We start from the raw sequence: 23,539 nt of genomic DNA on the forward strand, positions 1-23,539 counted from the left end.
GACCCCCTTAGGAATGTAATATCATCATAAAACGTTCAGATCACCTACAACTCAATAGATTCTACCTTCCTGTAGCGTTTCAGCCTGATTGGACCTTGTTTTCACACAAATGGACCCAGAATGATGTGGAATTGTGCTTGTTGCAACATAATTCTGGGTGCCATTTAAAAACCATAAGTGCTAATGACTCCATTCCTTTTTGGGGTAATAGGGGCTGTTGATTGGAGTACCCTAAAACAAACCTGACCTCTCTGAGACATTCAGAAGCCAAGTTATAAGCCCCCAAACGTGTGTTTGGAACGCCGCCTTTAAGGAACAAGTGATCCGGTGACCTTTATGACCTGATTTGACACCCTTAGGAATGTGCTATCATCATGAAACACAGGAATCATTTACAACTCAACAGATTCTAATTTCCTGTGACGTTTCAGCCTTATTGAAGCTTTTTTCTGAGAAATCGACCTGGAATGATGTGAAATTGTGCTTTGTGCGACATAATTCTGGGTGCCATTTAATAACCATAAGTGCTAATGACTCCATTCCTTTTTGGGATTATAGGGACTGGTAATTGGAGTACTCTAAAACAAACTTGACCTCTCTAGGACATTTAGAAGAAAAGTTATAAGCCCACAAAGGTGTAACAGAACTACTTCTTTAAAGTGACACCAGGCCCGGTGACCTTTGGGACATGGTTTGACCCCCTTAGGAATGTGCTATCATCATGAAACTTTCAGATCACTTACAACTCAATAGATTCTACCTTCCTGTAGCGTTTCAGCCTGATTGGACCTTGTTTTCACACAAATGGACCCAGAATGATGTGAAATTGTGCTTCGTGCAACATAATTCTGGGTGCCATTTAAAAACCATAAGTGCTAATGACTACATTCCTTTATGGGGTAATAGGGGCTGTTGATTGGAGTACCCTAAAACAAACCTGACTTCTCTGAGACATTCAGAAGCCAAGTTATAAGCCCCCAAAGGTGTGTTTGGAATACCGCCTTTAAGGAACAAGTGATCCAGTGACCTTTATGACCTAAATTGAACTCCTTAGGAATGTGCTATCATCATGAAACACAGGAATAATTTACAACTCACTAGATTCTACTTTTCTGTGATGTTTCAGCCTGATTGAAAATTTTTATGAGAAATGGACCCGGAATGATGTGAAATTGTGCTTTGTGCGACATAATTCTCGGTGCCATTTAAAAACCATAAGTGCTAATGACTCCATTCCTTTTTGGGGTAATAGGGGTTGTTAATTGGAGTACCCTAAAACAAACCTGACCTCTCTCAGACATTCAGAAGCCATGGTATAAGCCCCCAAGGAACAAGTGATCCGGTGACATTTATGACCTAACTTGACCCCCTTAGGAATGTGCTATCATAATGAAAAACAGGAATCAATTACAACTCAATAGATTCTACTTTTCTGTGAGGTTTCAGCCTGATTGAAGCTTTTTTATGAGAAATGGACCCGGAATGATGTGAAATTGTGCTTTGTGCAACATAATTCTTGGTGCCATTTAATAACCATAAGTGCTAATGACTCCATTCCTTTTTGGGGTTATAGGGGCTGTTAATTGGAGTACTCTAAAACAAACCTGACCTCTCTAGGAAATCCAGAAGAAAAGTTATAAGCCCACAAAGGTATAACTGGACTACTTCTTTAAAGTGACACCAGGCCCGGTGACATTTGGCACATGGTTTGACCCCCTTAGGAATGTGCTATCATGAAACGTTCAGATCACTTACAACTCAATAGATTCTACCTTCCTGTAACGTTTCAGCCTGATTGGACCTTGTTATCACACAAATGGACCCAGAATGATGTGAAATTGTGCTTCGTGCAACATAATTCTGGGTGCCATTTAAAAACCATAAGTGCTAATGACTCCATTCCTTTTTGGGGTAATAGGGGCTGTTGATTGGAGTACCCTCAAATAAACCTGACCTCTCTGAGACATTCAGAAGCCAAGTTATAAGCCCCCAAATATGTGTTTGGAATACCGCCTTTAAGGAACATGTGATCCAGTGACCTTTATGACCTAACTTGACCCCCTTAGGAATGTGCTATCATCATGAAACACAGGAATCATTTACATTTCAATAGATTCTACTTTTCTGTGACGTTTCAGCCTGATTGAAGCTTTTTTCTGAGAAATGGACCCGGAATTAAGTGAAATTGTGCTTTGTGCGACATAATTCTGGGTGCCATTTAAAAACCATAAGTGCTAATGACTCCATTCCTTTTTGGGGTTTTAGGGGCTGGTAATTGGAGTACTCTAAAAAAATTGACCTCTCTAGGACATTTAGAAGAAAAGTTATAAGCCCACAAAGGTGTAACAGGACTACTTCTTTAAAGTGACACCAGGCCCGGTGACCTTTGGGACATGGTTTGACCCCCTTAGGAATGTACTATCATCATAAAACGTTCAGATCACCTACAACTCAATAGATTCAACGTTCCTGTAGCGTTTCAGCCTGATTGGACCTTGTTTTCACACAAATGGACCCAGAATGATGTGAAATTGTGCTTCGTGCAACATAATTCTGGGTGCCATTTAAAAACCATAAGTGCTAATGACTCCATTCCTTTTTGGGGTAATAGGGGCTGTTGATTGGAGTACCCTAAAACAAACCTGACCTCTCTGAGACATTCAGAAGCCAAGTTATAAGCCCCCAAAGGTGTGTTTGGAATACCGCCTTTAAGGAACAAGTGATCCGGTGACCTTTATGACCTGATTTGACACCCTTAGGAATGTGCTATCATCATGAAACACAGGAATCATTTACAACTCAATAGATTCTACTTTTCTGAGACGTTTCAGCCTGACTGAAGCTTTTTTCTGAATAATGGACCCGGAATGATGTGAAATTGTGCTTTGTGCGACATAATTCTGGGTGCCATTAAATAACCATAAGTGCTAATGACTCCATTCCTTTTTGGGGTTATAGGGGCTGTTAATTGGAGTACTCTAAAACAAACTTGACCTCTCTAGGCCATTCAGAAGAAAAGTTATAAGCCCACAAAGGTGTAACTGGACTACTTCTTTAAAGTGACACCAGGCCCGGTGACCTTTGGGACATGGTTTGACCCCCTTAGGAATGTGCTATCATCATGAAACTTTCATATCACTTACAACTCAATAGATTCTACCTTCCTGTAGCGTTTCACCCTGATTGGACCTTGTTTTCACACAAATGGACCCAGAATGATGTGAAATTGTGCTTCGTGCAACATAATTCTGGGTGCCATTTAAAAACCATAAGTGCTAATGACTCCATTCCTTTTTGGGGTAATAGGGGCTGTTGATTGGAGTACCCTAAAACAAACCTGACCTCTCTGAGACATTCAGAAGCCAAGTTATAAGCCCCCAAAGGTGTGTTTGGAATACCGCCTTTAAGGAACAAGTGATCCAGTGACCTTTATGACCTAACTTGACCCCCTTAGGAATGTGCTATCATCATGAAACACAGGAATCATTTACAAGTCACTAGATTCTACTTTTCTGTGATGTTTCAGCCTGATTGAAACTTTTGTCTGAGAAATGGACCCGGAATAATGTGAAATTGTGCTTTGTGCGACATAATTCTGGGTGCCATTTAAAAACCATAAGTGCTAATGACTCCATTCCTTTCCTTTTTGGGATTGTAGGGGCTGGTAATTGGAGTACTATAAAACAAACTTGACCTCTCTAGGACATTTAGAAGAAAAGTTATAAGCCCACAAAGGTGTAACAGGACTACTTCTTTAAAGTGACACCAGGCCCGGTGACCTTTGGGACATGGTTTGACCCCCTTAGGAATGTAATTTCATCATAAAACGTTCAGATCACCTACAACTCAATAGATTCTACCTTCCTGTAGCGTTTCAGCCTGAGTGGACCTTGTTTTCACACAAATGGACCCAGAATGATGCGAAACTGTGCTTCGTGCAACATAATTCTGGGTGCCATTTAAAAACCATAAGTGCTAATGACTCCATTCCTTTTTGGTTTGTAGGGGCTGTTAACTGGGGTACCCTCAAACAAACCTGACCTCTCTGAGACATTCAGAAGCCAAGTTATAAGCCCCCAAAGGTGTGTTTGGAATACCGCCTTTAAGGAACAAGTGATCCAGTGACCTTTATGACCTGATTTGACCCCCTTAGGAATGTGCTATCATCATGAAACACAGGAATCATTTACAACTCACTAGATTCTACTTTTCTGTGATGTTTCAGCCTGATTGAAGCTTTTTTCTGAGAAATGGACCCGGAATGATGTGAAATTGTGCTTTGTGCGACATAATTCTGGGTGCCATTTAATAGCCATAAGTGCTAATGACTCCATTCCTTTTTGGGGTTATAGGGGCTGTTAATTGGAGTACTCTAAAACAAACTTGACCACTCTAGGACATTCAGAAGAAAAGTTATAAGCCCACAAATGTGTAACTGGACTACTTCTTTAAAGTGACACCAGGCCCGGTGACCTTTGGGACATGGCTTGACCCCCTTAGGAATGTGCTATCATCATGAAACTTTCAGATCACTTACAACTCAATAGATTCTACCTTCCTGTAGCGTTTCAGCCTGATTGGACCTTGTTTTCACACAAATGGACCCAGAATGATGTGAAATTGTGCTTCATGCAACATAATTCTGGGTGCCATTTAAAAACCATAAGTGCTAATGACTACATTCCTTTTTGGGGTAATAGGGGCTGTTGATTGGAGTACCATAAAACAAACCTGACCTTTCTGAGACATTCAGAAGCCAAGTAACAAGCCCCCAAAGGTGTGTTTGGAATACCGCCTTTAAGGAACAAGTGATCCGGTGACCTTTATGACCTGATTTGACCCCCTTAGGAATGTGCTATCATCATGAAACACAGGAATCATTTACAACTCACTAGATTCTACTTTTCTGTGATGTTTCAGCCTGATTGAAACTTTTTTCTGAGAAATGGACCCGGAATTATGTGAAATTGTGCTTTGTGCGACATAATTCTGGGTGCCATTTAAAAACCATAAGTGCTAATGACTCCATTCCTTTTTGGGGTTGTAGGGGCTGGTAATTGGAGTACTCTAAAACAAACTTGACCTCTCTAGGACATTTAGAAGAAAAGATATAAGCCCACAAAGGTGTAACAGGACTACTTCTTTAAAGTGACACCAGGCCCGGTGACCTTTGGGACATGGTTTGACCCCCTTAGGAATGTACTATCATCATAAAACGTTCAGATCACCTACAACTCAATAGATTCTACCTTCACGTAGCGTTTCAGCCTGATTGGACCTTGTTTTCACACAAATGGACCCAGAATGGTGTGGAATTGTGCTTCGTGCAACATAAATCTGGGTGCCATTTAAAAACCATAAGTGCTAATGACTCCATTCCTTTTTGGGGTAATGGGGGCTGTTGATTGGAGTACCCTCAAACAAACCTGACCTCTCTGAGACATTCAGAAGCCAAGTGATAAGCCCCCAAAGGTGTGTTTGGAATACCGCCTTTAAGGAACAAGTGATCCGGTGACCTTTATGACATGTTTTGACCCCCTTAGGAATGTGCTATCATCATGAAACACAGGAATCATTTACAACTCACTAGATTCTACTTTTCTGTCATGTTTCAGCCTGATTGAAACTTTTTTCTGAGAAATGGACCCGGAATTATGTGAAATTGTGCTTTGTGCGACATAATTCTGGGTGCCATTTAAAAACCATAAGTGCTAATGACTCCATTCCTTTTTGGGGTTGTAGGGGCTGGTAATTGGAGTACTCTAAAACAAACTTGACCTCTCTAGGACATTTAGAAGAAAAGTTATAAGCCCACAAAGGTGTAACAGTACTACTTCTTTAAAGTGACACCAGGCCCGGTGACCTTTGGGACATGGTTTGACCCCCTTAGGAATGTACTATCATCATAAAACGTTCAGATCACCTACAACTCAATAGATTCTACCTTCACGTAGCGTTTCAGCCTGATTGGACCTTGTTTTCACACAAATGGACCCAGAATGATGTGGAATTGTGCTTCGTGCAACATAAATCTGTGTGCCATTTAAAAACCATAAGTGCTAATGACTCCATTCCTTTTTGGGGTAATAGGGGCTGTTGATTGGAGTACCCTAAAACAAACCTGACCTCTCTGAGACATTCAGAAGCCAAGTTATAAGCCCCCAAAGGTGTGTTTGGAACCCAGCCTTTAAGGAACAAGTGATCCGGTGACCTTTATGACCTGATTTGACACCCTTAGGAATGTGCTATCATCATGAAACACAGGAATCATTTACAACTCAATAGATTCTACTTTTCTGTGACGTTTCAGCCTGATTGAAGCTTTTTTCTGAGAAATGGACCCGGAATGATGTGAAATTGTGCTTTGTGCGACATAATTCTGGGTGCCATTTAAAAACCGTAAGTGCTAATGACTCCATTCCTTTTTGGGGTTGTAGGGGCTGTTGATTGGAGTACCCTCAAACAAACCTGACCTCTCTGAGACATTCAGAAGCCAAGTTATAAGCCACCAAAGGTGTGTTTGGAATACCGCCTTTAAGGAACAAGTGATCCAGTGACCTTTATGACCTGATTTGACACCCTTAGGAATGTGCTATCATCATGAAACACAGGAATCATTTACAACTCAATAGATTCTACTTTTCTGTGACGTTTCAGCCTGATTGAAGCTTTTTTCTGAGAAATGGACCCGGAATGATGTGAAATTGTGCTTTGTGCGACATAATTCTGGGTGCCATTTAATAACCAGAAGTGCTAATGACTCCATTTCTTTTTGGGGTTATAGGGGCTGGTAATTGGAGTACTCTAAAACAAACTTGACCTCTCTAGGATATTTAGAAGAAAAGTTATAAGCCCACAAAGGTGTAACAGGACTACTTCTTTAAAGTGACACCAGGCCCGGTGACCTTTGGGACATGGTTTGACCCCCTTAGGAAAGTGCGATCATCATGAAACGTTCAGATCCCTTAAAACTCAATACATTCTACCTTCCTGTAACGTTTCAGCCTGATTAGACCTTGTTTTCACACAAATGGACCCAGAATGATGTGAAATTGTGCTTCGTGCAACATAATTCTGGGTGCCATTTACAAACCATAAGTGCTAATGACTCAATTCCTTTTTGTGGTTGTAGGAGCTGTTGATTGGAGTACACGAAAACAAACCTGACCTCTCTGAGACATTCAGAAGCCAAGTTATAAGCCCCCAAAGGTGTGTTTGGAATACCGCCTTTAAGGAACAGGTGAACCGGTGACCTTTATGACCTGATTTGACACCCTTAGGAATGTGCTATCATCATGAAACACAGGAATCATTTACAACTCAATAGATTCTACTATTCTGTGACGTTTCAGCCTGATTGAAGCTTTTTTCTGAGAAATGGACCCGGAATGATGTGAAATTGTGCTTTGTGCGACATAATTCTGGGGGCCATTTAATAACCATAAGTGCTAATGACTCCATTCCTTTTTGGGTTTATAGGGGCTGTTAATTGGAGTACTCTAAAACAAACTTGACGTCTCTAGGACATTCAGAAGAAAAGTTATAAGCCCACAAAGGTGTAACTGGACTACTTCTTTAAAGTGACACCAGGCCCGGTGACCTTTGGGACATGGTTTGACCCCCTGAGGAATGTGCTATCATCATGAAACTTTCAGATCACTTACAACTCAATAGATTCTACCTTCCTGTAGCGTTTCAGCCTGATGGGACCTTGTTTTCACACAAATGGACCCAGAATGATGTAAAATTGTGCTTTGTGCAACATAATTCTGGGTGCCATTTAAAAACCATAAATGCTAATGTCTCCATTCCTTTTTGGGGTAATAGGGGCTGTTGATTGGAGTACCCTCAAACAAACCTGACCTCTCTGAGACATTCAGAAGCCAAGATATAAGCCCCCAAATGTGTGTTTAGAACGCCGCCTTTAAGGAACAAGTGATCCGGTGACATTTATGACCTGATTTGACGCCCTTAGGAATTTCCTATCATCATGAAAACCAGAAAACATTTACAACTCAATAGATTCTACTTTTCTGTGACGTTTCAGCCTGATTGAAGCTTTTTTCTGAGAAATGGACCCGGAATGATGTGAAATTGTTATTCGTGCAACATAATTCTGGGTGCCATTTAAAAACCATAAGTGCTAATGACTCCATTCCTTTTTGGGGTTGTAGGGGCTGTTAATTGGAGTACCCTCAAACAAACCTGACCTCTCTGAGACATTCAGAAGCCAAGTTATAAGCCACCAAAGGAGTGTTTGGAATACCGCCTTTAAGGAACAAGTGATCCGGTGACCTTTATGACATGTTTTGACCCCCTTAGGAATGTGCTATCATCATGAAACACAGGAATCATTTACAACTCACTAGATTCTACTTTTCTGTCATGTTTCAGCCTGATTGAAACTTTTTTCTGAGAAATGGACCCGGAATTATGTGAAATTGTGCTTTGTGCGACATAATTCTGGGTGCCATTTAAAAACCATAAGTGCTAATGACTCCATTCCTTTTTGGGGTTGTAGGGGCTGGTAATTGGAGTACTCTAAAACAAACTTGACCTCTCTAGGACATTTAGAAGAAAAGTTATAAGCCCACAAAGGTGTAACAGTACTACTTCTTTAAAGTGACACCAGGCCCGGTGACCTTTGGGACATGGTTTGACCCCCTTAGGAATGTACTATCATCATAAAACGTTCAGATCACCTACAACTCAATAGATTCTACCTTCACGTAGCGTTTCAGCCTGATTGGACCTTGTTTTCACACAAATTGACCCAGAATGATGTGGAATTGTGCTTCGTGCAACATAAATCTGTGTGCCATTTAAAAACCATAAGTGCTAATGACTCCATTCCTTTTTGGGGTAATAGGGGCTGTTGATTGGAGTACCCTAAAACAAACCTGACCTCTCTGAGACATTCAGAAGCCAAGTTATAAGCCCCCAAAGGTGTGTTTGGAACCCAGCCTTTAAGGAACAAGTGATCCGGTGACCTTTATGACCTGATTTGACACCCTTAGGAATGTGCTATCATCATGAAACACAGGAATCATTTACAACTCAATAGATTCTACTTTTCTGTGACGTTTCAGCCTGATTGAAGCTTTTTTCTGAGAAATGGACCCAGAATGATGTGAAATTGTGCTTTGTGCGACATAATTCTGGGTGCCATTTAAAAACCATAAGTGCTAATGACTCCATTCCTTTTTGGGGTTGTAGGGGCTGTTGATTGGAGTACCCTCAAACAAACCTGACCTCTCTGAGACATTCAGAAGCCAAGTTATAAGCCACCAAAGGTGTGTTTGGAATACCGCCTTTAAGGAACAAGTGATCCAGTGACCTTTATGACCTGATTTGACACCCTTAGGAATGTGCTATCATCATGAAACACAGGAATCATTTACAACTCAATAGATTCTACTTTTCTGTGACGTTTCAGCCTGATTGAAGCTTTTTTCTGAGAAATGGACCCGGAATGATGTGAAATTGTGCTTTGTGCGACATAATTCTGGGTGCCATTTAATAACCAGAAGTGCTAATGACTCCATTTCTTTTTGGGGTTATAGGGGCTGGTAATTGGAGTACTCTAAAACAAACTTGACCTCTCTAGGATATTTAGAAGAAAAGTTATAAGCCCACAAAGGTGTAACAGGACTACTTCTTTAAAGTGACACCAGGCCCGGTGACCTTTGGGACATGGTTTGACCCCCTTAGGAAAGTGCGATCATCATGAAACGTTCAGATCACTTAAAACTCAATAGATTCTACCTTCATGTAACGTTTCAGCCTGATTAGACCTTGTTTTCACACAAATGGACCCAGAATGATGTGAAATTGTGCTTCGTGCAACATAATTCTGGGTGCCATTTACAAACCATAAGTGCTAATGACTCAATTCCTTTTTGTGGTTGTAGGAGCTGTTGATTGGAGTACCCTCAAACAAACCTGACCTCTCTGAGACATTCAGAAGCCAAGTTATAAGCCACCAAAGGTGTGTTTGGAATACCGCCTTTAAGGAACAAGTGATCCAGTGACCTTTATGACCTAACTTGACCCCCTTAGGAATGTGCTATCATCATGAAACACAGGAATAATTTACAACTCACTAGATTCTACTTTTCTGTGGTGTTTCAGCCTGATTCAAACTTTTTTCTGAGAAATGGACCTGGAATGATGTGAAATTGTGCTTTGTGCGACATAATTCTGGGTGCCATTTAAAAACCATAAGTGCTAATGACTCCATTCCTTTTTGGGGTTGTAGGGGATGGTAATTGGAGTACTCTAAAACAACCTTGACCTCTCTAGGACATTTAGAAGAAAAGTTATAAGCCCACAAAGGTGTAACAGGACTACTTCTTTAAAGTGACACCAGGCCCAGTGACCTTTGGGACATGGTTTGACCCCCTTAGGAATGTGCTATCATCATGAAACTTTCAGATCACTTACAACTCAATAGATTCTACCTTCCTGTAGCGTTTCAGCCTGATGGGACCTTGTTTTCACACAAATGGACCCAGAATGATGTAAAATTGTGCTTTGTGCAACATAATTCTGGGTGCCATTTAAAAACCATAAATGCTAATGACTCCATTCCTTTTTTGGGTAATAGGGGCTGTTGATTGGAGTACCCTCAAACAAACCTGACCTCTCTGAGACATTCAGAAGCCAAGATATAAGCCCCCAAATGTGTGTTTACAACGCCGCCTTTAAAGAACAAGTGATCCGGTGACCTTTATGACCTAACTTGACCCCCTTAGGAATGTGCTATCATCATGAAAAACAGGAATCAATTACAACTCAATAGATTCTACTTTTCTGTGACGTTTCAGCCTGATTGAAGCTTTTTTATGAGAAATGGACCCGGAATGATGTGAAATTGTGCTTTGTGCGACTTAATTCTTGGTGCCATTTAATAACCATAAGTGCTAATGACTCCATTACTTTTTGGGGTTATAGGGGCTGCTAATTGGAGTACTCTAAAACAAACCTGACCTCTCTAGGAAATCCAGAAGAAAAGTTATAAGCCCACAAAGGTATAACTGGACTACTTCTTTAAAGTGACACCAGGCCCGGTGACCTTTGGCACATGGTTTGACCCCCTTAGGAATGTGCTATCATCATGAAACGTTCAGATCACTTACAACTCAATAGATTCTACCTTCCTGTAACGTTTCAGCCTGATTGGACCTTGTTATCACACAAATGGACCCAGAATGATGTGAAATTGTGCTTTGTGCAACATAATTCTGGGTGCCATTTAAAAACCATAAGTGCTAATGACTCCATTCCTTTTTGGGGTAATAGGGGCTGTTGATTGGAGTACCCTCAAACAAACCTGACCTCTCTGAGACATTCAGAAGCCAAGTTATAAGCCCCCAAATATGTGTTTGGAATACCGCCTTTAAGGAACAAGTGATCCGGTGACCTTTATGACCTGATTTGACGCCCTTAGGAATGTGCTATCATCATTAAACACAGGAATCATTTACAACTCAATAGATTCTACTTTTCTGAGACGTTTCAGCCTGATTGAAGCTTTTTTCTGAATGATGGACCCGGAATGATGTGAAATTGTGCTTTGTGCGACATAATTCTGGGTGCCATTTAAAAGCCATAAGTGCTAATGACTCCATTCCTTTTTGGGGTTGTAGGGGCTGGTAATTGGAGTACTCTAAAACAAACTTGACCTCTCTAGGACATTTAGAAGAAAAGTTATAAGCCCACAAAGGTGTAACAGGACTACTTCTTTAAAGTGACACCAGGCCCGGTGACCTTTGGGACATGGTTTGACCCCCTTAGGAATGTACTATCATCATAAAACGTTCAGATCACCTACAACTCAATAGATTCTACCTTCCTGTAACGTTTCAGCCTGATTGGACCTTGTTTTCACACAAATGGACTCAGAATGATGTGAAATTGTTATTCGTGCAACATAAATCTGGATGCAATTTAAAAACCATAAGTGCTAATGACTCCATTCCTTTTTGGGGTAATAGGGGCTGTTGATTGGAGTACCCTAAAACAAACCTGACCTCTCTGAGACATTCAGAAGCCAAGTTATAAGCCCCCAAAGGTGTGTTTGGAATACCGCCTTTAAGGAACAAGTGATCCGGTGACCTTTATGACCTGATTTGACCCCCTTAGGAATGTGGTATCATCATGAAACACAGGAATCTTTTACAACTCAATAGATTCTACTTTTCTGTGACGTTTCAGCTTGATTGAAGCTTTTTTCTGAGAAATGGACCCGGAATGATGTGAAATTGTGCTTTGTGCGACATAATTCTGGGTGCCATTTAAAAACCATAAGTGCTAATGACTCCATTCCTTTTTGGGGTTGTAGGGGCTGGTAATTGGAGTACTCTAAAAAAATTGACCTCTCTAGGACATTTAGAAGAAAATTTATAAGCCCACAAAGGTGTAACAGGACTACTTCTTTAAAGTGACACCTGGTCCGGTGACCTTTGGGACATGGTTTGACCCCCTTAGAAATGTACTATCATCATAAAACGTTCAGATCACCTACAACTCAATAGATTCAACGTTCCTGTAGCGTTTCAGCCTGATTGGACCTTGTTTTCACACAAATGGACCCAGAATGATGTGAAATTGTGCTTCGTGCAACATAATTCTGGGTGCCATTTAAAAACCATAAGTGCTAATGACTCCATTCCTTTTTGGGGTAATAGGGGCTGTTGATTGGAGTACCCTAAAACAAACCTGACCTCTCTGAGACATTCAAAAGCCAATTTATAAGCCCCCAAATATGTGTTTGGAATACCGCCTTTAAGGAACAAGTGATCCGGTGACCTTTATGACCTGATTTGACGCCCTTAGGAATGTGCTATCATCATTAAACACAGGAATCATTTACAACTCAATAGATTCTACTTTTCTGAGACGTTTCAGCCTGATTGAAGCTTTTTTCTGAATGATGGACCCGGAATGATGTGAAATTGTGCTTTGTGCGACATAATTCTGGGTGCCATTTAAAAGCCATAAGTGCTAATGACTCCATTCCTTTTTGGGGTTGTAGGGGCTGGTAATTGGAGTACTCTAAAACAAACTTGACCTCTCTAGGACATTTAGAAGAAAAGTTATAAGCCCACAAAGGTGTAACAGGACTACTTCTTTAAAGTGACACCAGGCCCGGTGACCTTTGGGACATGGTTTGACCCCCTTAGGAATGTACTATCATCATAAAACGTTCAGATCACCTACAACTCAATAGATTCTGCCTTCCTGTAACGTTTCAGCCTGATTGGACCTTGTTTTCACACAAATGGACTCAGAATGATGTGAAATTGTTATTCGTGCAACATAAATCTGGATGCAATTTAAAAACCATAAGTGCTAATGACTCCATTCCTTTTTGGGGTAATAGGGGCTGTTGATTGGAGTACCCTAAAACAAACCTGACCTCTCTGAGACATTCAGAAGCCAAGTTATAAGCCCCCAAAGGTGTGTTTGGAATACCGCCTTTAAGGAACAAGTGATCCGGTGACCTTTATGACCTGATTTGACGCCCTTAGGAATGTGCTATCATCATGAAACACAGGAATCATTTACAACTCAATAGATTCTACTTTTCTGAGACGTTTCAGCCTGATTGAAGCTTTTTTCTGAATAATGGACCCGGAATGATGTGAAATTGTGCTTTGTGCGACATAATTCTGGGTGCCATTTAAAAGCCATAAGAGCTAATGACTCCATTCCTTTTTGGGGTAATAGGGGCTGTTGATTGGAGTACCCTAAAACAAACCTGACCTCTCTGAGACATTCAGAAGCCAAGTTATAAGCCCACAAAGGTGTAACAGGACTACTTCTTTAAAGTGACACCAGGCCCGATGACCTTTGGGACATGGTTTGACCCCCTTAGGAATGTACTATCATCATAAAATGTTCAGATCACCTACAACTCAATATATTCTACCTTCCTGTAGCGTTTCAGCCTGATTGGACCTTGTTTTCACACAAATGGACCCAGAATGATGTGGAATTGTTCTTCGTGCAACATAATTCTGGGTGCAATTCAAAACCATAAGTGCTAATGACTCCATTCCTTTTTGGGGTAATAGGGGCTGTTGATTGGAGTACCCTAAAACAAACCTGACCTCTCTGAGACATTCAGAAGCCAAGTTATAAGCCCCCAAAGGTGTGTTTGGAACTCCGCCTTTAAGGAACAAGTGATCCGGTGACCTTTATGACCTGATTTGACACCCTTAGGAATGTGCTATCATCATGAAACACAGGAATCATTTACAACTCAATAGATTCTACTTTTCTGAGACGTTTCAGCCTGATTGAAGCTTTTTTCTGAATAATGGACCCGGAATGATGTGAAATTTTGCTTTGTGCGACATAATTCTGGGTGCCATTTAAAAGCCATAAGTGCTAATGACTCCATTCCTTTTTGGGGTTGTAGGGGCTTGTAATTGGAGTACTCTAAAACAAACTTGACCTCTCTAGGACATTTAGAAGAAAAGTTATAAGCCCACAAAGGTGTAACAGGACTACTTCTTTAAAGTGACACCAGGCCCGGTGACCTTTGGGACATGGTTTTACCCCCTTAGGAATGTACTATCATCATAAAACGTTCAGATCACATACAACTCAATAGATTCTACCTTCCTGTAGCGTTTCAGCCTGATTGGACCTTGTTTTCACACAAATGGACCCAGAATGATGTAGAATTGTGCTTCGTTCAACATAATTCTGGGTGCAATTTAAAAACCATAAGTGCTAATGACTCCATTCCTTTTTGGGGTAATAGGGGCTGTTGATTGGAGTACCCTCAAACAAACCTGACCTCTCTGAGACATTCAGAAGCCAAGTTATAAGCCCCCAAACGTGAGTTTGGAATACCGCCTTTAAGGAACAAGTGATCCGTTGACCTTTATGACCTGATTTGACACCCTTAGGAATGGGCTATCATCATTAAACACAGGAATCATTTACAACTCAATAGATTCTACTTTTCTGTGACGTTTCAGCCTAATTGAAGCTTTTTTCTGAGAAATGGACGCGGAATTATGTGAAACTGTGCTTTGTGCGACATAATTCTGGGTGCCATTTAATAACCATAAGTGCTAATGACTCCATTCCTTTTTGGGGTTATAGGGGCTGTTAATTGGAGTACTCTAAAACAAACTTGACCTCTCCATGACATTCAGAAGAAAAGTTATAAGCCCACAAAGGTGTAACTGGACTACTTTAAAGTGACACCAGGCCCGGTGACCTTTGAACATGGTTTGACCCCCTTAGGAATGTGCTATCATCATGAAACTTTCAGATCACTTACAACTCAATAGATTCTACCTTCCTGTAGCGTTTCAGCCTGATTGGACCTTGTTTTCACACAAATGGACCCAGAATGATGTGAAATTGTGCTTCGTGCAACATAATTCTGGGTGCCATTTAAAAACCATAAGTGCTAATGACTCCATTCCTTTTTGTGGTTGTAGGGGTCTTTGATTGGAGTACACTAAAAACAACCTGATCGCTCTAGGACATTCAGAAGCCAAGTCATAAGCCCACAAATGTTTAACTGGACAACTTCTTTAAATTGACACCAGATCCGGTGACCTTTGGGACATGGTTTGACCCCCTTAGGAAAGTGCGATCATCATGAAACGTTCAGATCACTTACAACTCAATAGATTCTACCTTCCTGTAACATTTCAGCCTGATTGGACCTTGTTTTCACACAAATGGACCCAGAATGATGTGAAATTGTGCTTCGTGCAACATAATTCTGGGTGCCATTTACAAACCATAAGTGCTAATGACTCAATTCCTTTTTGTGGTTGTAGGGGCTGTTGATTGGAGTACACTAAAACAAACCTGACCTCTCTGAGACATTCAGAAGCCAAGTTATAAGCCCCCAAAGGTGTGTTTGGAACTCCGCCTTTAAGGAACAAGTGATCCGGTGACCTTTATGACCTAACTTGACCCCCTTAGGAATGTGCTATCATCATGAAACACAGGAATAATTTACAACTCACTAGATTCTACTTTTCTGTGGTGTTTCAGCCTGATTCAAACTTTTTTCTGAGAAATGGACCTGGAATGATGTGAAATTGTGCTTTGTGCGACATAATTCTGGGTGCCATTTAAAAACCATAAGTGCTAATGACTCCATTCCTTTTTGGGGTTGTAGGGGATGGTAATTGGAGTACTCTAAAACAAACTTGACCTCTCTAGGACATTTAGAAGAAAAGTTATAAGCCCACAAAGGTGTAACAGGACTACTTCTTTAAAGTGACACCAGGCCCAGTGACCTTTGGGACATGGTTTGACCCCCTTAGGAATGTGCTATCATCATGAAACTTTCAGATCACTTACAACTCAATAGATTCTACCTTCCTGTAGGGTTTCAGCCTGATGGGACCTTGTTTTCACACAAATGGACCCAGAATGATGTAAAATTGTGCTTTGTGCAACATAATTCTGGGTGCCATTTAAAAACCATAAATGCTAATGACTCCATTCCTTTTTTGGGTAATAGGGGCTGTTGATTGGAGTACCCTCAAACAAACCTGACCTCTCTGAGACATTCAGAAGCCAAGATATAAGCCCCCAAATGTCTGTTTACAACGCCGCCTTTAAAGAACAAGTGATCCGGTGACCTTTATGACCTAACTTGACCCCTTTAGGAATGTGCTATCATCATGAAAAACAGGAATCAATTACAACTCAATAGATTCTACTTTTCTGTGACGTTTCAGCCTGATTGAAGCTTTTTTATGAGAAATGGACCCGGAATGATGTGAAATTGTGCTTTGTGCGACTTAATTCTTGGTGCCATTTAATAACCATAAGTGCTAATGACTCCATTACTTTTTGGGGTTATAGGGGCTGCTAATTGGAGTACTCTAAAACAAACCTGACCTCTCTAGGAAATCCAGAAGAAAAGTTATAAGCCCACAAAGGTATAACTGGACTACTTCTTTAAAGTGACACCAGGCCCGGTGACCTTTGGCACATGGTTTGACCCCCTTAGGAATGTGCTATCATCATGAAACGTTCAGATCACTTACAACTCAATAGATTCTACCTTCCTGTAACGTTTCAGCCTGATTGGACCTTGTTATCACACAGATGGACCCAGAATGATGTGAAATTGTGCTTCGTGCAACATAATTCTGGGTGCCATTTAAAAACCATAAGTGCTAATGACTCCATTCCTTTTTGGGGTAATAGGGGCTGTTGATTGGAGTACCCTCAAACAAACCTGACCTCTCTGAGACATTCAGAAGCCAAGTTATAAGCCCCCAAATGTGTGTTTGGAATACCGCCTTTAAGGATCAAGTGATCCGGTGACCTTTATGACCTGATTTGACGCCCTTAGGAATGTGCTATCATCATTAAACACAGGAATCATTTACAACTCAATAGATTCTACTTTTCTGAGACGGTTCAGCCTGATTGAAGCTTTTTTCTGAATGATGGACCCGGAATGATGTGAAATTGTGCTTTGTGCGACATAATTCTGGGTGCCATTTAAAAGCCATAAGTGCTAATGACTCCATTCCTTTTTGGGGTTGTAGGGGCTGGTAATTGGAGTACTCTAAAACAAACTTGACCTCTCTAGGACATTTAGAAGAAAAGTTATAAGCCCACAAAGGTGTAACAGGACTACTTCTTTAAAGTGACACCAGGCCCGGTGACCTTTGGGACATGGTTTGACCCACTTAGGAATGTACTATCATCATAAAACGTTCAGATCACCTACAACTCAATAGATTCTACCTTCCTGTAACGTTTCAGCCTGACTGGACCTTGTTTTCACACAAATGGACTCAGAATGATGTGAAATTGTTATTCGTGCAACATAAATCTGGATGCAATTTAAAAACCATAAGTGCTAATGACTCCATTCCTTTTTGGGGTAATAGGGGCTGTTGATTGGAGTACCCTAAAACAAACCTGACCTCTCTGAGACATTCAGAAGCCAAGTTATAAGCCCCCAAAGGTGTGTTTGGAATACCGCCTTTAAGGAACAAGTGATCCGGTGACCTTTATGACCTGATTTGACGCCCTTAGGAATGTGCTATCATCATGAAACACAGGAATCATTTACAACTCAATAGATTCTACTTTTCTGAGACGTTTCAGCCTGATTGAAGCTTTTTTCTGAATAATGGACCCGGAATGATGTGAAATTGTGCTTTGTGCGACATAATTCTGGGTGCCATTTAAAAGCCATAAGAGCTAATGACTCCATTCCTTTTTGGGGTAATAGGGGCTGTTGATTGGAGTACCCTAAAACAAACCTGACCTCTCTGAGACATTCAGAAGCCAAGTTATAAGCCCACAAAGGTGTAACAGGACTACTTCTTTAAAGTGACACCAGGCCCGATGACCTTTGGGACATGGTTTGACCCCCTTAGGAATGTACTATCATCATAAAATGTTCAGATCACCTACAACTCAATATATTCTACCTTCCTGTAGCGTTTCAGCCTGATTGGACCTTGTTTTCACACAAATGGACCCAGAATGATGTGGAATTGTTCTTCGTGCAACATAATTCTGGGTGCAATTCAAAACCATAAGTGCTAATGACTCCATTCCTTTTTGGGGTAATAGGGGCTGTTGATTGGAGTACCCTAAAACAAACCTGACCTCTCTGAGACATTCAGAAGCCAAGTTATAAGCCCCCAAAGGTGTGTTTGGAACTCCGCCTTTAAGGAACAAGTGATCCGGTGACCTTTATGACCTGATTTGACACCCTTAGGAATGTGCTATCATCATGAAACACAGGAATCATTTACAACTCAATAGATTCTACTTTTCTGAGACGTTTCAGCCTGATTGAAGCTTTTTTCTGAATAATGGACCCGGAATGATGTGAAATTTTGCTTTGTGCGACATAATTCTGGGTGCCATTTAAAAGCCATAAGTGCTAATGACTCCATTCCTTTTTGGGGTTGTAGGGGCTTGTAATTGGAGTACTCTAAAACAAACTTGACCTCTCTAGGACATTTAGAAGAAAAGTTATAAGCCCACAAAGGTGTAACAGGACTACTTCTTTAAAGTGACACCAGGCCCGGTGACCTTTGGGACATGGTTTGACCCCCTTAGGAATGTACTATCATCATAAAACGTTCAGATCACATACAACTCAATAGATTCTACCTTCCTGTAGCGTTTCAGCCTGATTGGACCTTGTTTTCACACAAATGGACCCAGAATGATGTAGAATTGTGCTTCGTTCAACATAATTCTGGGTGCAATTTAAAAACCATAAGTGCTAATGACTCCATTCCTTTTTGGGGTAATAGGGGCTGTTGATTGGAGTACCCTCAAACAAACCTGACCTCTCTGAGACATTCAGAAGCCAAGTTATAAGCCCCCAAACGTGAGTTTGGAATACCGCCTTTAAGGAACAAGTGATCCGTTGACCTTTATGACCTGATTTGACACCCTTAGGAATGGGCTATCATCATTAAACACAGGAATCATTTACAACTCAATAGATTCTACTTTTCTGTGACGTTTCAGCCTAATTGAAGCTTTTTTCTGAGAAATGGACCCGGAATTATGTGAAATTGTGCTTTGTGCGACATAATTCTGGGTGCCATTTAATAACCATAAGTGCTAATGACTCCATTCCTTTTTGGGGTTATAGGGGCTGTTAATTGGAGTACTCTAAAACAAACTTGACCTCTCCATGACATTCAGAAGAAAAGTTATAAGCCCACAAAGGTGTAACTGGACTACTTTAAAGTGACACCAGGCCCGGTGACCTTTGAACATGGTTTGACCCCCTTAGGAATGTGCTATCATCATGAAACTTTCAGATCACTTACAACTCAATAGATTCTACCTTCCTGTAGCGTTTCAGCCTGATTGGACCTTGTTTTCACACAAATGGACCCAGAATGATGTGAAATTGTGCTTCGTGCAACATAATTCTGGGTGCCATTTAAAAACCATAAGTGCTAATGACTCCATTCCTTTTTGTGGTTGTAGGGGTCTTTGATTGGAGTACACTAAAACAAACCTGATCGCTCTAGGACATTCAGAAGCCAAGTCATAAGCCCACAAATGTTTAACTGGACAACTTCTTTAAATTGACACCAGATCCGGTGACCTTTGGGACATGGTTTGACCCCCTTAGGAAAGTGCGATCATCATGAAACGTTCAGATCACTTACAACTCAATAGATTCTACCTTCCTGTAACATTTCAGCCTGATTGGACCTTGTTTTCACACAAATGGACCCAGAATGATGTGAAATTGTGCTTCGTGCAACATAATTCTGGGTGCCATTTACAAACCATAAGTGCTAATGACTCAATTCCTTTTTGTGGTTGTAGGGGCTGTTGATTGGAGTACACTAAAACAAACCTGACCTCTCTGAGACATTCAGAAGCCAAGTTATAAGCCCCCAAAGGTGTGTTTGGAACTCCGCCTTTAAGGAACAAGTGATCCGGTGACCTTTATGACCTAACTTGACCCCCTTAGGAATGTGCTATCATCATGAAACACAGGAATAATTTACAACTCACTAGATTCTACTTTTCTGTGGTGTTTCAGCCTGATTCAAACTTTTTTCTGAGAAATGGACCTGGAATGATGTGAAATTGTGCTTTGTGCGACATAATTCTGGGTGCCATTTAAAAACCATAAGTGCTAATGACTCCATTCCTTTTTGGGGTTGTAGGGGATGGTAATTGGAGTACTCTAAAACAAACTTGACCTCTCTAGGACATTTAGAAGAAAAGTTATAAGCCCACAAAGGTGTAACAGGACTACTTCTTTAAAGTGACACCAGGCCCAGTGACCTTTGGGACATGGTTTGACCCCCTTAGGAATGTGCTATCATCATGAAACTTTCAGATCACTTACAACTCAATAGATTCTACCTTCCTGTAGGGTTTCAGCCTGATGGGACCTTGTTTTCACACAAATGGACCCAGAATGATGTAAAATTGTGCTTTGTGCAACATAATTCTGGGTGCCATTTAAAAACCATAAATGCTAATGACTCCATTCCTTTTTTGGGTAATAGGGGCTGTTGATTGGAGTACCCTCAAACAAACCTGACCTCTCTGAGACATTCAGAAGCCAAGATATAAGCCCCCAAATGTCTGTTTACAACGCCGCCTTTAAAGAACAAGTGATCCGGTGACCTTTATGACCTAACTTGACCCCTTTAGGAATGTGCTATCATCATGAAAAACAGGAATCAATTACAACTCAATAGATTCTACTTTTCTGTGACGTTTCAGCCTGATTGAAGCTTTTTTATGGGAAATGGACCCGGAATGATGTGAAATTGTGCTTTCTGCGACTTAATTCTTGGTGCCATTTAATAACCATAAGTGCTAATGACTCCATTACTTTTTGGGGTTATAGGGGCTGCTAATTGGAGTACTCTAAAACAAACCTGACCTCTCTAGGAAATCCAGAAGAAAAGTTATAAGCCCACAAAGGTATAACTGGACTACTTCTTTAAAGTGACACCAGGCCCGGTGACCTTTGGCACATGGTTTGACCCCCTTAGGAATGTGCTATCATCATGAAACGTTCAGATCACTTACAACTCAATAGATTCTACCTTCCTGTAACGTTTCAGCCTGATTGGACCTTGTTATCACACAAATGGACCCAGAATGATGTGAAATTGTGCTTCGTGCAACATAATTCTGGGTGCCATTTAAAAACCATAAGTGCTAATGACTCCATTCCTTTTTGGGGTAATAGGGGCTGTTGATTGGAGTACCCTCAAACAAACCTGACCTCTCTGAGACATTCAGAAGCCAAGTTATAAGCCCCCAAATGTGTGTTTGGAATACCGCCTTTAAGGAACAAGTGATCCGGTGACCTTTATGACCTGATTTGACGCCCTTAGGAATGTGCTATCATCATTAAACACAGGAATCATTTACAACTCAATAGATTCTACTTTTCTGAGACGGTTCAGCCTGATTGAAGCTTTTTTCTGAATGATGGACCCGGAATGATGTGAAATTGTGCTTTGTGCGACATAATTCTGGGTGCCATTTAAAAGCCATAAGTGCTAATGACTCCATTCCTTTTTGGGGTTGTAGGGGCTGGTAATTGGAGTACTCTAAAACAAACTTGACCTCCCTAGGACATTTAGAAGAAAAGTTATAAGCCCACAAAGGTGTAACAGGACTACTTCTTTAAAGTGACACCAGGCCCGGTGACCTTTGGGACATGGTTTGACCCCCTTAGGAATGTACTATCATCATAAAACGTTCAGATCACCTACAACTCAATAGATTCTACCGTCCTGTAACGTTTCAGCCTGATTGGACCTTGTTTTCACACAAATGGACCCAGAATGATGTGAAATTGTTATTCGTGCAACATAAATCTGGATGCAATTTAAAAACCATAAGTGCTAATGACTCCATTCCTTTTTGGGGTAATAGGGGCTGTTGATTGGAGTACCCTAAAACAAACCTGACCTCTCTGAGACATTCAGAAGCCAAGTTATAAGCCCCCAAAGGTGTGTTTGGAATACCGCCTTTAAGGAACAAGTGATCCGGTGACCTTTATGACCTGATTTGACCCCCTTAGGAATGTGGTATCATCATGAAACACAGGAATCTTTTACAACTCAATAGATTCTACTTTTCTGTGACGTTTCAGCTTGATTGAAGCTTTTTTCTGAGAAATGGACCCGGAATGATGTGAAATTGTGCTTTGTGCGACATAATTCTGGGTGCCATTTAAAAACCATAAGTGCTAATGACTCCATTCCTTTTTGGGGTTGTAGGGGCTGGTAATTGGAGTACTCTAAAAAAATTGACCTCTCTAGGACATTTAGAAGAAAATTTATAAGCCCACAAAGGTGTAACAGGACTACTTCTTTAAAGTGACACCTGGTCCGGTGACCTTTGGGACATGGTTTGACCCCCTTAGAAATGTACTATCATCATAAAACGTTCAGATCACCTACAACTCAATAGATTCAACGCTCCTGTAGCGTTTCAGCCTGATTGGACCTTGTTTTCACACAAATGGACCCAGAATGATGTGAAATTGTGCTTCGTGCAACATAATTCTGGGTGCCATTTAAAAACCATAAGTGCTAATGACTCCATTCCTTTTTGGGGTAATAGGGGCTGTTGATTTGAGTACCCTAAAACAAACCTGACCTCTCTGAGACATTCAGAAGCCAAGTTATAAGACCCCAAAGGTGTGTTTGGAATACCGCCTTTAAGGAACAAGTGATCCGGTGACCTTTATGACCTGATTTGACGCCCTTAGGAATGTGCTATCATCATGAAACACAGGAATCGTTTACAACTCAATAGATTCTACTTTTCTGTGACGTTTCAGCCTGATTGAAGCTTTTTTCTGAATAATGGACCCGGAATGATGTGAAATTGTGCTTTGTGCGACATAATTCTGGGTGCCATTTAAAAGCCATAAGAGCTAATGACTCCATTCCTTTTTGGGGTAATAGGGGCTGTTGATTGGAGTACCCTAAAACAAACCTGACCTCTCTGAGACATTCAGAAGCCAAGTTATAAGCCCACAAAGGTGTAACAGGAC

The sequence above is a fragment of the Nothobranchius furzeri genome, unplaced genomic scaffold (assembly GCF_043380555.1).
Source record: "Nothobranchius furzeri strain GRZ-AD unplaced genomic scaffold, NfurGRZ-RIMD1 Scf029, whole genome shotgun sequence".
In the NCBI taxonomy this organism is placed as follows: domain Eukaryota; kingdom Metazoa; phylum Chordata; class Actinopteri; order Cyprinodontiformes; family Nothobranchiidae; genus Nothobranchius; species Nothobranchius furzeri.